This window comes from Panicum hallii, chromosome 1 (assembly GCF_002211085.1).
Source record: "Panicum hallii strain FIL2 chromosome 1, PHallii_v3.1, whole genome shotgun sequence".
NCBI lineage: Eukaryota > Viridiplantae > Streptophyta > Magnoliopsida > Poales > Poaceae > Panicum > Panicum hallii.
In genome coordinates this window covers 11,271,311-11,289,551 of record NC_038042.1, presented here as the reverse complement: position 1 = coordinate 11,289,551, position 18,241 = coordinate 11,271,311, and positions in this window count along the sequence as shown.

Here is an 18,241-nt window from a genome sequence, read left to right as displayed (position 1 = left end):
TAGGCGGTTCTACCACACTGTAAAATTCCCAAACAATTCATTTAAATATCTAAACAATAGTCTAATTAGTAATCAATAATCATCTAAAGCAAAGAGAAAAAATTATACCGCGGATGGTTGCCCTACAGCGAATCAGCGTCTCAGCGATCTGCTACTACACTGTTGATGCAGTGTCGCACTTGCGCCGCGTGTGGCCGGCGTGGATGACAGACTGACAGCAAGCGGTGGCGGCCGCGATGAGCGGAGGCGGAGACGGAGCCACAGAGGCAAGCCAAGCGATGTGCCGTGCAGATTTTGGCGAGCAAACGCGACGGGCGGCGCGAGTTTTCCGAGTCCTTCCTGTGACACCCTAGGTGTCAAATTTGTATCACGCTAGGAAAGAAATTGTAATAAATATGTTGAATTATATGAAATTTGGGTGTTTATGTGAAAATAAGGACTTATGTGTAATTTTGTAAAAGTATGAGTCCTTTTATGCAAAATAGTTGAAGTACAAAAGTAACTTTCAAAGTTTACTTAGGGCCAAAGTGTAAGAATGCAAGTCATCATGACATCACATGAAAACTTGCAATTATGTCCAAAACTGCATAAAATTTACCTTAGTAAGGACAAAACCCTATTAAGTTTGAATTTAGTTCAAAGTTTAAAATTAAAGCTTTGTACCTTGGGTATTTGAACTTGAACCCTGAAGCAATGTTGTAGGGTTTGAAAATTCTACAACTTCTATTTTGGTCATTTTCTCATTAGGGTTTTGGATCAGTGGGAAATCTTACTTTACAGTGAGGTCCCTCGACTTTCTGTTTTTGTAAACGACTCGCTTGGACCCCCATCTCTCTTCTTCTTCCTCTGGCGCCCCTTTGCTCCTCTGCTTCCCTCTGCCACCGACTGTCAGCGCCGCCCACCGCCGCTCTAACTCCTCCCCGGCGCCACCTGCTGCTCGGGCGGACTCCACGCGTCGCCCTCCCCCTTCCCCGGTCCTGCTTCCCTCCCCTGCTGTCCTCTTCCGCGAGCGCCACGGCCACCCGAGCTCCTACCGGCCGCCACCTCGCCACCACCGTGTCCCGCGCCCGCGCCTGCTCTTCTTCCCTCCCTCTTCTGCCTAGCAGCACCAGCAGATAGTACTCAACCCATTCCCCTCCCTTTCCCTGCCGCGCACACCCCGAGCCCCGAAAACCACCGCCGCCCCCTTCCTCCACTCCGGCGACCCACTGGCCGTCGTGGGCAGCTCACCCCAGCCCTCCCCGCACCACGACAACCCCTCAGCTAGCTTCCTTTCAACCCCGTGAAGCTCTACGACCACTCAATCGGTCCCCTCGTGCACCACATCGGCTTCCCGACGCTCGCCGGCGTTTTCCTCCGCCGCCCTCGTCACTGTCTCCGCTGGTCGTCCCTATTCCGTAGGTTGTGTTCCCAATTGACTGCATCAGTACATCCCCCATAACTCACTGAAGCTCACACGCAAGTTCTTCACCAACGTTGATCGCTGGAGCACCGCTGTCGCCATTGACTCCTCCGCCGTCGCTTCAGGCTCCCGTGGAGACCCCCTTTCCCGGCCATCCCTGCCCTCGACAAGTAGCACAATCGAACCGCCGTGAGCTCCTGGAACTTCTCCTCCCCTCGGACCTCGCCGCCGGTGGCCCTCTTCACCGGAACATGGCCGCCTTTCCTCTGTTCCCCTTCCTCCTTCGGCCAAGGGCCTATTTGAATCGATTTTAAAAGCTCCAAGGGTATTCCTGCAAAAATACAGAGCCCCCCCAAATTCAAATTAGTGAACTTCTAAAATGTGTAGAAAATTGTAGAAAATTCAGAAAAATATCAAACTAGTTGGGTTTGAATAATTGTGTTAAATACTACAACTTTTGTATTATGATCATGCAATGAATATGTGTATTTTGTGCTATGATTTAATTAGTAGATAATGGATACTTTAAGTAGATCTTTTGATCCATAGCAGTGCTAAGGCTCAAAATTGAAACATGAGATGTGTATGCTATAAGTAGTTATGTGTAAATTTTGGAGACTTAGAACAGCCCTCTAGCTATGATGTTTAGATAACTTTGCTTTATGTTGGTAAAAGATCATGATTTAATTCCAGATGCACCTCTTCATGTTTAGAACTGAAAATTTTACTTCAGCTTTGTTTCAGTATGTATAATCCAAGATAAAATTTTGAGAGTCAACACCCTAATATAGCTTTAGTAATGAATTTAAGCTTAGATTAAAAGAAAATTCATGAACAATAGTTTTAGTTCATGAAAAATTATGAAAATAAAGTAAAATGATTCCTTTGAGTAGTATGGCATGTCCACAAATTTTCAACCTATAATCATGTGTAGAACAGCTAGAATAAATAGAACTTGATATAGTAATGTTATATTCCTAACTTAGGGTTTGTTTAATTAATCAAAGTAAGTATATAATTAAGTAATAACCTAACGTTATTAAAAGTAATTAGTTAGTCAAATAATTAACGTTGTTAAGTGTAATTAGTTTGATTGTTTAAGATAACCAAACATGCTACCTAATATAGTTAGTTTAAATGTTTAGGGTAAGCAACCATGTTACTTAATGTAACTAGGTAGTTTAGTAAATACCCGATAAATGACTGGCCAGTAAAGGGAAATTATGTTGTTTGTTAGTATGTAATGTTAGTTTCTTTGGATTGCAACTTTATCATGAAGTGAAATGAAAGTGTATGCATCCATTGAACCACATCTTTGCATATCATATAGACTCAACCACTCTCGCTGATGGAGACTACGAATTGATCCCGGAACCAGAAGGAGGTTATTCTGAAGACCCCGGTAACGTCGTCGGAAATCTAATTGAAGCTCCGAACCAAAGTTCAGAAAACTTTGATACTCCTGCCCCCAGCCTCACTCAAGAAGGCAAGCCCCGGACATAAACCCGCTACTTTATTTACACTGCAATCTACATTTATATATATATATATACTTATGCATTAAGTTCTTACGAGTTGTCTGAAAACCCTAGTTTCATATTCCTAGAAACCAATGTACTGAATACTAGAACTTGAGTCCGAATAGCTGCTATGCTAATAGGATCGGTAGAAGTCGAGTGATTGCCTGTCACTCATGAGCTTTATAGGAATTGTAGTGTTTACATTCCTGTAATCACTATAAGGATGATGGACGGGATCTATGTGACGTATCATGGTTGCGATGATACCCCATCTGTGTTGATGAATTTGGCTAAGGTCGCAGTGTGTGGTAGCGGTGGTTAAGCGTTTGAAAGTACTAGCCACATGCCGTGAAATATGGTAAGCGGTAAGCCTAGTAACCAATCGGCCCGGCAAGTGGACATACCTCCCACCACTTGTATTTGGTTTTTCCGGTTACTCGCTTCGACGTGTGGGAATACGTGTTGCAGGGCAACCAGGAGTACGGTCATGTAGTCGCGCTACTGACGTACGTCCTGCACATTGGATGTGCGTATGGTCCTGCAGTCGCTTATGGTGGATCTGATCCTCGAGTCGGAATGAAAGGCAAACGGTTGCTTCGGAACAATCGTTGGATGTTCCAAGCGTGTGAGTGAGGTTTGCCCTTGCAAGGTTATGAAATTTGATTCAGAATCATCCGTTTCTCATGGAGATTGGGACTGCTTGATCCCTTTGCCACATAGAGTAACAAGAGCAACCTTATGGTTATCAAAGATGATGTTTGTTTAAAAGATTCTACCATGCTTGAATAGTTATAGTTGCTTACCTAGAATGGATAATCAACTAGAACCTCAAAGCTAAAATTTGAAAGTAAGGATCTACTCTTTGTTGCTTTTTAGCTAAAAACTAAACCCAGAACCATTTAAAGCCTTCATAGTCTAGTTACATGGCTATGTATACCATGAAACGGGTAAGCCTTGCTGAGTATTAGGATACTCAGCCTTGCATTGTGACTTTTGTTCCAGGTAATCCCCCTGGGGACTCTACTCTGCCTGTGCCATGGCCCTATGCTCTTCCCGATGGTTGGTCCGTGGAATGGGACCCGTCCCCGGCCAACACTGATCATACCGAGTGATGTCATGCCAGGGCTTAGCATGATGTCCGTACTGGTGACATGTCTAGTTGTCGTATTTTAAATTCCGCTGCCGTGAACTTGAAACTTTAAACTGGTTTGTAATAATTTCTATTAGTTTGGAACTTATGCTACTTTTAGAAACTCTTGTAATATAAATGCCTGTGATGTAAAATATGATGGCGATTGTATCTCTGGACTCGCCTTTGTGCCAGGTACCTTGTTTGATCCTGCTTTCGGTGGTTTATCGGGACGTTACCCGACAGGCCAAGGGGTTACACCGTTTGAAGTATGATTGGAGCCCTTGAGAGAGGACTTGCGTACTTGAGCCGGTGTAATTCAGTTTGGTTCTGCCACAGCTGGTATCAGAGCTAACAAGTGTACCCTGGAGATATAATTAACCTTAAAAACGTCTTTTAATATAAAATTAAACCAACAAAGTATTTTGGTTTCGTTAAGGATGGTGCTTAGTACGTAAAGCACTAGGGTGATGTTTATTAAGTGGATTTGGAGGTGGCTATAATATATATAAATATAACTCTAACTCCCAGCATTACTTTTTCATCAAAACTTAAATTTATGCATAACCCAACTTTACTTTCGGTAACGACACCTTCGATGGTGAGGTAAGAAGGTAAGGATCCCCAGCCAACTGAGAGAGCTTGGCCTTCCCGTCGGTGATGCGAACCGAACGCTGTTTCTCAAGCAGTGGCCTACTTGTGATGCTGCCAATATATCAACTTAGGTTGAATATATTGGGAGTATATGGTTCGGCGCAGGGTATGGCGATCGCTGTTCATACCCCCGCATTTTGTGGTACCCCCGTGAATACGTTGTTTCAATAACATATGCTAACGTTGTCTGTACGGCGGTAATTGTACAGATGCTATTTCTATAGTGAACAGTAATGATTGGGAACGCTTTCATGACATGCTGACATGAAAGGTTCATTGGATATATATTGTGGTCTTGTGCAGGTACACTAACCACGATTAAGAGATTAAGACGGATAGGACTTATCGACTAGATATTAGTGAGAGACGTATGAATTATGCCACCGAAATTAACCATGTAAGTGCGAAGATATTCGGCAGTTGTTTTGGTTGTGAGGTCGAATAGTACGTGCATGCATAATCCATTAACAAACAAAATGAGTGCTTGAATGTGTTGTTCTTTTAAGGACAGGTAAAGTGTTGTCTATCTTTAGTGTGGTTTCAATAGAATCCCTGTGGTAGCCTTAGTTGAGTATCTTAAACATCCATCTGATTTCCAGCCTTTGCTGTTACCAGAATCGATTGTCTTGTTCCATTTACCTTGTGAGTTCTCAGCAGGGTAAATGTATCTCATCATCTGAATTCTTGTTTCAGATGGCGGCTCCTTCAAACATTTTCTGGGATCATGCAGGGCATCTCCATACCAATGCCTTGCACTGGGAGGGTTTTCCCCATCTTTTATGGGAATCACTTAGTCTATTCTTCTACACCGAGCCTCCCCAATATGATGGAGTGGAGTATAGGGAGGAAGGTGTTCTGCGATGCAGAGTCAAGATGACTATTCCTCAGCATCCTTTCCGTTCTCAGTGGCACCCCATCGAGGTCGATGTGGTTGGCTATCATCTTGTGGACACCATCGAGACTGCCGCTCTTGAGGCCATCCATATCTTCTGCAACCAGCATCCCATGGAAGTTGCCGGGCATCCCATCAGTCTATTCCTTGCCATAGATTCCAGTGATCCTGAGTGGAATTTCAGGATAGCCCATTATGGCCATATGTTGGGAGATTCAGCCAAAGAAACACTCCGTGGCACTATCACGTTCATGAATGTCCAGCATCACTATCAGATCCTGTTACATCGCGGTATGGGTCAGTTGATTGGTATAGCTCAAGGTCACTACCAAAATGCTGATCGGCAAGTCACTCAGATAGTGGAGCTTCAAGCCCTGGTCATCGAGAAAGAGGAAATTATCGCAGCACGGGATGAGACCATTCTTCACCGGGAGGATCAGATCAATGAGAGTGATGCAATAATCACTCAATGTGATACGATTATCAAGTTCCTCCAGGAGCAAATCCACAACCTTATCCTTGAGGTTGACGACGCCCATGCTCACATCGATGAACTTCAACAGCAGCCAATACCTCCTGCTGTACCTGTAGTACCTGATGGTGGAGAAGAAGACCCGGAGGAAATCGAGGGAGTTTCTGATCTCGATTATGAGCATGGAGACCCAGAACCCCACCCTCAGCCAGATTACTCCTCTTTCGGCAACCAGTCCTATGTAGGCGACCTCGACGATTTCTAGTTTGTCCAAATCGTCGATTCTCCAGATGTAACCAGAGTAAAGTGTAGTGACATAGGTAGTAAGTAGTCTACCTAGACCCAGTGCCATTTGTTGTAATATAGATGGCCTGTGTACGGACCACCTTGATGTACGATGTTAAGGACGACCAGTATCTGTGTTGTAATCTAAGTCTTGTGTTATGCCATCTTGTTCAATATCTTTGCATCTGAAAAGAGTTGGTTGAATGGAACATGTGAATTATATATCTGTTAATTGTGGTATGCCTTCTGAAAATGGGAGTAAGGATATGTGGTTAATAATGGACATCTCCTTTGTTTCAGATGGTTGGAGCCACGCGTGGAACCCTGGAAGGTTTCCAGGCAGACCGGGCCAGCGGTTCCCAACAACCGCCACCACCACCCCCAAATCTCGCCGAGGTTATGGCTCAGCAGACCGAGCTTCTTAATCTGCTAGTATAGACACAACAGAACCAACATCGTCAGCAATCACGAGGAGGTCGTGATGATCCTCACCCTCAGGTGGCAAACTACCAAGATTTCTTCAGCACTCAGCCCCCACTATTCAGCAAAGTTGAGGAGCCCCTTGATGCCGATGCTTGGCTTTGCACCATTGAATCCAAGTTTGCTCTTCTTACGATTCCATGTGCGGACTCCAATAAGGCTCACTTCGTGGCTCAACAACTTCGTGGTGCTGCCTGTATTTCGTGGGATAACTATTGTGCCATGCAACTTGATGGCCATGTTATCTCCTGGGAAGAATTTCGGAATGCTTTTAGGGCACACCATATACCTGAAGGACTGATGGAGCGGAAGCTAAATGAGTTCTTGGCACTCACCCAAGGCACCCACACCGTACTACAATATGCACAGGCTTTCAATCACCTATGCCAGTATGCGGGTTATCACGCTGACAGTGACACCAAGAAGCAAGATCGTTTTCGTCGAGGCTTGAGCATTAAGCTCAAGGAACGCTTGAACCTTGTGAAGGCCACTACCTTTAGTGAGCTGGTTAACATGGCCCTGACCCAGGAAGATTGCATCACGGCACACCGTGCCGAAAAGAAGTGAAGGATTTCCACTGGACCCGCGAGTGTTCAACCATCGCGGTATCGATTTGTTCATAATGCACTGCCCAGAGCGCCGCAGCGAAATGCTCCACCTGGCAGACCGGCTTTTAGGTCGCCTCAGCAACCCGGAGGATACAGACCTCCAGTGCCTCCGCAACAGCCACAACAGTTTGGCCCACGGCCAAACGCTCAACAATTTCAACAGAAAAGCAGCACCAATCGTTGTTTCAATTGCGGTAGTGCGGACCACTTTATCAAAGATTGTCCGTGGCCCAGGAAGCCTAATCAAGGGCAAGGTTCTAATCAGAATAACTAGAACAAGGGCAAGAGGCCAATGATGCAAGTCCGGCAAGGGCGAGTTAACTTCACCACCCTTGCGGAGCTTCCGGATGGAGCCCCCGTCATGTCGGGTACATTTTCTATTCATCACAAACCAGTTGTTACATTATTTGATTCAGGAACAACGCATAGTTTCATTAGTAACAACTGTGGTACCCGAATAGGACTTGATCTTTGTCATACCAAGGGGTCATATATGATTTCTACCCCTGGAGGAAAGGTTACCTCCAACCAAATGGTCAAAAGTGTGCCAATTCAGTTAGGTAGCAAATTAATCAAAACTGATTTGGTTCTGCCAAATTTAGAGGGTATTGATGTTATACTTGGGACAAATTGGATGACAGAACATAGAGTACTCCTAGATATCTCTTCCTGAGTTATTGAGATTGATTCACCACATCAAGGAGCCACCACCCTCTACCTGCCTCAGCAAGAATATCTTCACTCTTGTGCCTATGCTATCACAAACATCAAACTATAAGATATTCCTGTAGTCTGTGAGTATCCCGATGTCTTTCCGGATGATTTGCCTGGAATGCCACCACACAGAGACATCGAATTCATTATTGAGCTTCAACCTAGCACCGCTCCTATTTCCAAGAGGCCGTATCGTATGCCTCCTAATGAATTGGCCGAGCTAAAAACCCAGCTTCAAGATCTTCTTGACAAAGGTTTCATACGCCCAAGTGCTTCACCTTGGTAATGTCCCGCCCTCTTTGTAAAGAAAAAGGACAATAGCTTAAGGCTATGTGTCGATTATCGTCCACTCAATGCGGTCACTATAAAAAATAAGTACCCTCTTCCCCGCATTGATATCTTATTCGACCAACTAGCTGGAGCCAAAGTCTTCTCTAAGATTGATATACGCTCTGGTTATCATCAGATCAAAATCAAGCCTAGTGATATTCCAAAAACGGCTTTCTCGACCAGATATGGACTATATGAATATCTGGTTATGTCTTTTGGACTCACTAATGCACCGGCGTATTTCATGTATCTTATGAATTCAGTCTTTATGCCAGAACTCGATAAATTCGTCGTGGTTTTCATCGACGATATTCTCATATATTCTAAGACTAAAGAAGATCATGCTAATCATATACGTGTCATTCTTCAACGACTACGTGATCATCGCCTTTATGCCAAATTCTCCAAATGTGAATTCTGGCTGGAAAGTGTAAAATTTTTGGGACATACTATCTACAGTGAAGGCATATTGGTTGATCCAACCAAAGTTCAGGAAGTTATGGATTGGAAGCCTCCAACTTCAGTCCATCAAATCCGTAGTTTCCTTGGATTGGCAGGATATTATCGCCGATTCATTCCAGACTTCTCCAAAATAGCCAAACCCATGATTGAGCTACTTAAGAAAGAGGTTAAATTCCATTGGGATAATAAGTGTGAAGAATCATTTCACACACTGAGAAAACTTCTAACCACTGCTCCAGTGCTAACTCAGCCAGATAGTACCCAACCTTTCGATGTCTATTGTGATGCTTCCGGAACCGGACTTGGTCATGTTCTTATGCAAAACAACCGGGTTATTGCTTATGCCTCCAGAGCACTCCGGAATCATGAACAAAATTATCCAACCCATGATCTTGAGTTGGCAGCTGTTATTCATGCTCTCAAGATTTGGAGACATCATCTTATGGGCACCAAGTGTAACATTTACACTGACCATAAGAGCATCAAATATATCTTTACTCAAGTTGACCTAAATATGAGGCAAAGATGTTGGTTAGAATTGATCAAAGACTACAATCTTGAAGTACACTACCATCCTGGCAAGGCCAATGTGGTTGCGGATGCACTTAGCCGCAAGGCACATTGTCATTGCTTATCCATAGAAATTTTCAGTGAAACTCTCTGTTATCAAACGAGAAAACTCAATCTGGAGATCATTCCTCAAGGTAGTCTGAATCTATTATCTGTTGAACCTACCCTTCAAAATAAAATCATCATGTCGCAATTACATGATGAAGGCATCAAAATTATGAAGCAAAAACTATCTTAGGGAGAAGCAAAATATAAGTGTTTCCACACTGATTATCAAGGAGTTCTATGGTTCAACAATCGTATTGTTGTACCTAAAGATCATCAGCTTCGCAAACAAATCCTTGATGAAGTACATCTATCTAAGTTTTCTATTCATCCTGATAGTACTAAAATGTACCAAGACCTTCGACAAAACTTTCGGTGGACTAGGATGAAAAGAGAAATTGCTAAATATGTATCCAAATGTGATACATGTCAGCGAGTCAAAGCCAGTCACCTGAAGGTATCCGGTACACTCCAACCACTACCCATCCCATCGTGGAAGTGGGAAGACATTCGTATGGATTTTGTCGTTGGTCTTCCCAACACATCCCAAAAACATGACTCCATATGGGTAATTATTGATAGATTTACCAAAACTGCTCACTTTCTTCCTGTGCATACCACTTATTCTGCCAAGAAGTATGCCGAAGTCTATCTTGATCAAATTGTTCGATTGCATGGTGTCCCTAAGACCATCATTTCTGATTGAGGGGCACAATTCATTGCCCGCTTCTGGGAACAATTGCAGTCTGCTCTTGGAACCAAACTAATTCGAAGCTCTGCATATCACCCACAAACTGATGGACAGACTAAGCGAGTTAACCAAATTCTTGAAGACTTGCTCCGGGCTTGTATCATTCACTATGGTACAAGCTGGGACAAGTGTCTCGCCTTGGTCGAGTTTTCTTACAACAATAGCTACCAGTCCATTCTTCAAATGGCTCCCTTTGAAGTGTTATACGGTCAAAGATGTCGAACTCCTTTGAGTTGGTCTGAGACTGGTGAACGCCAAATTTTCGGACCAGACTTAGTTACCGAAGCTGAAGATAAGGTTAAACTTATCCAAGCCAATCTTAAAGCCGCCCAGTCGAGATAGAAGAGTTATGCAGATCAAAGGAGAAAACCTTTACAATTCCAAGTAGGGGATTTTGTCTATCTCCGAGTATCTCCTACCAAAGGTGTTCAGCGTTTCGGCATAAAAGGGAAGTTAGCACCCTGATATGTCGGACCATTCGAAATCCTTGAAGTCTGTGGCCTAGTGGCTTACAGAATTCATCTTCCTTCTCAGTTGGCAGCCGTTCATGATGTCTTCCATATCTCTCAACTCAAGAAATGCATCAAAGTGCCTACTAAGATCGTTGAATCACAAACCATTGAGATCGAACCTGATCTATCTTACACAGACCAACCTATCCAGATCCTTGATACCAAGGAGAGAGTCACCAGAAGAAAGAAGATTAAGATGTATAAGATCTTATGAAATCATCACACAGAAGAAGAAACAACCTGGGAAACCGAAGATTATCTTCAGAAAAACTTCCCAGAATTCCTAAAGCCTACTTAGGTAGCTATCCTCCGAGTCCTATCATCCTTGTACTCTCGGGACGAGATTCCTTTTAGGGGGGAAGGTTGTGACACCCTAGGTGTCAAATTTGTATCACACTAGGAAAGAAATTGTAATAAATATGTTGAATTATATGAAATTTGGGTGTTTATGTGAAAATAAGGACTTATGTGTAATTTTGCAAAAGTATGAGTCCTTTTATGCAAAATAGTTGAAGTACAAAAGTAACTTTCAAAGTTTACTTAGGGCCAAAGTGTAAGAATGCAAGTCATCCTGACATCACATGAAAACTTGCAATTATGTCCAAAACTGCATAAAATTTACCTTAATAAGGACAAAACCCTATTAAGTTTGAATTTAGTTCAAAGTTTAAAATTAAAGCTTTGTACCTTGGGTTTTTGAACTTGAACCCTGAAGCAATGTTGTAGAGTTTGAAAAATTCTACAACTTCTATTTTGGTCATTTTCTCATTAGGGTTTTGGATCAGTGGGAAATCTTACTTTACAGTGAGGTCCCTGGACTTTCTATTTTTGTAAACGAGTCCCTCGGACCCCCCCTCTCTCTTCTTCCTCCTCTGGCGCCCCTTTGCTCCTCTGCTTCCCTCTGCCACCGACTGTCAGCGCCGCCCACCGCCGCTCTAACTCCTCCCCGGCGCCACCTGCTGCTCGGGCGGATTCCATGCGTCGCCCTCCCCCTTCCCCGGTCCTGCTTCCCTCCCCTGCTGTCCTCTTCCGCAAGCGCCACGGCCACCCGAGCTCCTACCGGCCGCCACATCACCGCCACCGTGTCCCGTGCCTGCGCCTGCTCTTCTTCCTTCCCTCTTCTACCCAGCAGCACCAGCAGATAGTACTCAACCCATTCCCCTCCCTTTCCCTTGCCGCGCGCACCCCGAGCCTCGAAAACCACCGCCGCCCCCTTCCTCCACTCCGGCGACCCACTGGCCGTCGTGGGCAGCTCACCCCAGCCCTCCCCGCACCACGACAACCCCTCAACTAGCTTCCTTTTGACCCCGTGAAGCTCTACGACCACTCAATCGGTCCCCTCGTGCACCACATCGGCTTCCCGACACTCGCCGGTGTTTTCCTCCGCCGCCCTCGTCACTGTCTCCGCTGGTCGTCCCTATTCCATAGCTTGTGTTCCCAATTGACTGCATCAGTACATCCCCCATAACTCACTGAAGCTCACACACAGGTTCTTCACCAACGTTGATCGCCGGAGCACCGCCGTCGCCATTGACTCCTCCGCCGTCGCTTCAGGCTCCCGTGGAGATCCCCTTTCCCGGCCATCCCTACCCTCGACAAGTAGCCCAATCGAACCGCCGTGAGCTCCTGGAACTTCTCCTCCCCTCGGACCTCGCTGCCGGTGGCCCTCTTCACCGGAACATGGCCGCCTTTCCTCTGTTCCCCTTCCTCCTTCGGCCAAGGGCCTATTTGAATCGATTTTAAAAGCTCCAAGGGTATTCCTGCAAAAATACAGAGCCCCCCCCCCTAAAATTCAAATTAGTGAACTTCTAAAATGTGTAGAAAATTGTAGAAAATTCAGAAAAATATCAAACCAGTTGGGTTTGAATAATTGTGTTAAATACTACAACTTTTGTATTATGATCATGAGATGAATATGTGTATTTTGTGCTGTGATTTAATTAGTAGATAATGGATACTTTAAGTAGATCTTTTGATCCATAGCAGTGCTAAGGCTCAAAATTGAACATGAGATGTGTATGATATAAGTAGTTATGTGTAAATTTTGGAGACTCAGAACAGCCTTCTAGCTATGATGTTTAGATAACTTTGCTTTATGTTGGTAAAAATTTCATGACTTAATTCCAGATGCACCTCTTCATGTTTAGAACTGAAAATTTTACTTTAGCTTTGTTTCAGTATGTATAATCCAAGATAAAATTTTGAGAGTCAACACCCTAATGTAGCTTTAGTAATGAATTTAAGCTTAGATTCAAAGAAAATTCATGAACAATAGTTTTAGTTCATGAAAAATTATGAAAATAAAGTAAAATGATTCGTTTGAGTAGTATGGCATGTCCACAAATTTTCAACCTATAATCATGTGTAGAACAGCCAGAATAAATAGAACTTGATATAGTAATGTTATATTCCTAACTTAGGGTTTGTTTAATTAATCAAAGTAAGTCCATAATTAAGTAATAACCTAAGGTTATTAAAAGTAATTAGTTACTCAAATAATTAAAGTTGTTAAGTGTAATTAGTTTGATTGTTTAAGATAATCAAACATGCTACCTAATATAGTTAGTTAAAATGTTTAGGGTAAGCAACCATGTTACTTAATGTAACTAGGTAGTTTAGTAAACACCCGATAAATGACTGCGCAGTAAAGGGAAATTATGTTGTTTGTTAGTATGTAATGTTAGTTTCTTTGGATTGCAACTTTATCGTGAAGTGAAATGAAAGTGTATGCATCCATTGAACCACATCTTTGCATATCATATAGACTCAATCACTCTCGCTGACGGAGACTACGAATTGATCCCGGAACCAGAAGGAGGTTATTCTGAAGACCCCGGGAACGTCGTCGGAAATCTAACTGAAGTTCCGAACCAAAGTTCAAAAAACTTTGATACTCCTGCCCCCAGCCTCACTCAAGAAGGCAAGCCCCGAACATAAACCCGCTACTTTATTTACACTGCAATCTACATTTATATATATATACACTTGTGCATTAAGTTCTTAGGAGTTGTCTGAAAACCCTAGTTGCCTATTCCTAGGAACCAATGTACTGGATACTAGAACTTGAGTCCGAATAGCTGCTATGCTAATAGGATCGGTAGAAGTCGAGTGATTGCCTGTCACTCGCGAGCTTTATAGGAATTGTAGTGTTTACATTCCTGTAATCACTATAAGGATGATGGACGGGATCTATGTGAAGTGTCATGGTTGCGATGATACCCCATCTGTGTTGATGAATTTGGCTAAGGTCGCAGTGTGTGGTAGCGGTGGTTAAGCGTTTGAAAGTACTAGCCATATGCCGTGAAATATGGTAAGCGGTAAGCCTAGTAACCAATCGGCCCGGCAAGTGGACATACCTCCCACCACTTGTATTTGGTTTTTCCGGTTACTCGCTTCGACGTGTGGGAATACGTGTTGCAGGGCAACCAGGAGTACGGTCATGTAGTCGCACTACAGACGTACGTCCTGCATATTGGATGTGCGTATGGTCCTGCAGTCGCTTGTGGTGGATCTGATCCACAAGTCGGAATGAAAGGCAAACGGTTGCTTCGGAACAATCGTTGGTTATTCCAAGCGTGTGAGTTAGGTTTGCCCTTGCAAGGTTATGAAATTCGATTCAGAATCGTCCGTTTCTCGCGGAGATTGAGACTACTTGATCCCTTTGCCACATCGAGTAACAAGAGCAACCTTATGGTTATCAAAGATGATGTTTGTTTAAAAGATTCTACCATGCTTGAATAGTTATAGTTGCTTACCTAGAATGGATAATCAACTAGAACCTGAAAGCTAAAATTTGAAAGGAAGGATCTACTCTTTGTTGCTTTTCAGCTGAAAACTAAACCTAGAACCATTTAAAGCCTTCATCATGGCTATGTATACCATGAAACGGGTAAGCCTTACTGAGTATTAGGATACTCAGACTTGCATTGTGACTTTTGTTCCAGGTAATCCCCCTGAGGACTCTACTCTGCTTGTGCCATGGCCCTATGCTCTTTCCGATGGTTGGTCCGTGGAATGGGACCCGTCCCCGGCCAACACTGATCATACCAAGAGATGTCATGCCAGGGCTTAGCATGATGTTCGTACTGGTGACATGTGTAGTTGTCGTATTTTAAATTCCGCTGCCGTGAACTTGAAACTTTAAACTGGTTTGTAATAGTTTTTATTAGTTTGGAACTTATGCTACTTTTGGAAACTCTTGTAATATAAATGCCTGTGATGTAAAATATGATGTCAATTGTATCTCTGGACTCGTCTTCGTGCGAGGTACCTTATTTGATCCTGCTTTCGGTAGTTTATCGGGACGTTACCCGACAGGCCAAGGGGTTACACCGTTTGAAGTACGATTGGAGCTCTTGAGAGAGGACTTGCGTACTTGAGCCGGTGTAATTAAGGTTGATTCTGCCACACTTCCGGCTTCCGTTTTATTTCCGTGATAAGATTTACTCCTGGCGGTTAGTGTTCCCAAGGAAGCAAAGCAACGCAGCCACACAGGAAAGTAAGGCCTGTAGTTCCGAGGCGACTGCATCAATTCCGGGGTGGGGCCCCATCGTTTCGGGGGCCCGGGGCGACTGCCCCGCGCAACCCCCCTCAGGCCCGTCGTTGGGCGTGGGGCAACGCGAGCGAGTGGAGGTCGGGGTGGTAGACAGGAGGGGAGGAGGAGGAGGACGGATTGCAGCGAGGACATCTCGGAGGAGGGGAGGGGTGGCCGCCCGACGACGGCGGCTTTGGAATTTTCAAGCTCGGTGGCAGGAGAACACGAGGACCTCGGGAAGAAGAGGGAGGAGGAAAGAAAGGGGTATTTTGGTCATTTCCTATCCTCAGTACACGCTGGTAGGAGGACGTGGAGCGCTGCATCGGTAAAATTAGCAATTCTGTTAAGTTTTCAGTTTTACGATGGTAAAAATATAGAAGCTAAATTAGTGATGGCAGTCGAATCGAGTGTCATCCATAAGGATGGTAATAAATTAAATAACCTCAGGCGCTGGAGCTCGCCTCCATCATTCGCCACGACTGCTTCAACCTGGCGTCCTGGACAACCACGAGAGGTTGGCCACGAGAATCCTGGACTGCCAGAATGAGAGAGTCCTCATACTTGACTACAACCTTGACGGCACGTTCACACGTGGAGTGTACAGTCCGCTTCACGCTGCGAGAGGCATGTCCACTGTCCCGCCACTCCCGGTGATCAATGTTGAGGGCTACAAACGCTTCATCTTCAGTGAGAGCTTCTCCAAAGAAGGCGTCGACGGTACTTTTGGTTCACAATGATGCTCGATTGGGAGGGGAAAGCTATTGCCCGCACATATATGCTGCAAGATGATGTCTGGCGCATGCATTCCTATGCAACAACTCAGCTTTATCAGACCCCGGGTACTACACAACTTGGTAGAACGATATCGGGGATGTCAAAGATTCTGTCTGTCGGTCAGGATCTACATGGCGGCGACCATAAGCAGCATTCTTGTTTCAGATTTAACATCATCAAGTTTCTTCACAATTGAGCTCCCATGTGGGTTGGTGTTCAATGAGGGAGGCACCATGCTGTCACGGGCGGATGACAATGGAGTTTATCTTGTTCATCTGAAGGATCTCAAGCTTTGTATCTGGATCAACAAGGTGATTAACAGGAGTGAGGGAGACTGGTCGCTGCTCGATACCATTTGTTTGCTTGATATGTGTGCTGAACTGAGGATGTTAAATGTCACAGTTGAGGATGAACATGCTTCTGTTGTTTGCCTAAATGCGGTGGCGGATAATGCCAAGTTTGTGTTCTTCAACATGGATGAATGTGTACTCTATTTGGATGTTAGGATCAGGACACGGCATAAGGTAGAGGAGCTAATAGAAACATATGTCCCTGTGGGTCAGATCCATCCCTTTATGATGGTCTGGCCACCCATCTTCCCTGCGCTAAAGGAATAGTACTGAAGGTTTGTCTTTTGGTGATCTATCCACATATTATTATATTGGAAGTTACAAAGCTTTGCAGTGGGCATTGTGCTAATCTCTTGTATGGGCTGTGCGATTGTTTATCACTTGCCTTGTCCTTATGTCTAGCTGAAAGTTGTAGTTTCCACTATAGTAATTTGCCTCCAGGTCAATAAACTTATCGACTACGTGCTTCTTCCCAGTAGTTATGTGCTTCAGCACAACTATGTGTGCCGAGATTTCATTTTATTCAACCGCAGCTAACTAGCAGATAAAAACTATGATTTCTATGTCAAAGATGAGAAATGTAACTGAAAAGGTTTACTGGAGCAGCACAATAGTTTATGAAAATTATGGGATATAAAAGTTTTGACTGAGATAGTACTCTCATGACTAATTAGGGCCTATTTGAAAATTAGGTGAGGTCAAACTTCATTAACCTGTTGCAGACTACATTATCTTGTCAGATATCATCTTGTACCACTAACTAAAAATCAGAGTATCAGACTTTTACTATCCTCTCTCTACCCGTGTAGCCATCTTTTCAGGGAACTAAGATCACTAGCTAGTTTATCTTTTGCTATCATCTTCATGGCATTAAAAAATCTGAAGCTGGAATGGATTTTGTATGTTCAGCTTCAGTATGCCATCTCAATTGTTAAAATAGCATTCAGTTACTGTATGTAAGTGTAATGCATTCACCTTATGGTCTATCATGCTGATAAATTATTATACAAATGGAAATGGCATAAATGGGAATTAATATAGAGACTGAAAAGTGGCAGAGGGAATACATATATGGCATTTCAAAGCTCTGTAAACTAAGCTGACTTACCAAAGTTTTTTATTGACACAACATACTATGCCACAAAATGTATTTTGTTTCCTCTTAAAGCTGTATAATGGTAGGCTATTTCTTGTACTAATTTTGTTCATACAACCAGGTTAATGGCAGTTCAACTGGAGGGTGACGCTAACACTAATGGGTACCCCTCAGCGAGATTAGAAAAGGATGGTCGGAAGTGCAGATTCGTGGCTTCCACCTTCCAGTAGTACCTAGTTACTAGTAAATACTAGCAGTATCTCATTTTCCTATAATGTGACTAGTACTAAGTATCATAAGGTTGAGATATTCAGGCATATTGTATACTGCATTTTAATTATGAAGGCTTTTGCAAGACTTGCAGCTATTAGATGCTACCTTAAGCTTTTGTACTAATGAATACCCTTCTCAGAATGTGCTTGTTGGTTTATGCTCTTAATGTTGTGAAGTCCAGCTGGTGTGTTGGTCTATGTGTACACATTATTTTAGTTCTAGTATATTGTCCAGATTAAGTTTATCCATTCCAGTTCATACGAGTAGAGGTTGTTAGATGCTACCTTCAACAGTCTACTAATGCCATGCCTTCTCGGAATGTGTATCTTGGTTTTATGCTCTTCATGTTTCACTTGCCAGTCCTGTTGGCGTTCTGTTATGTTCGTCT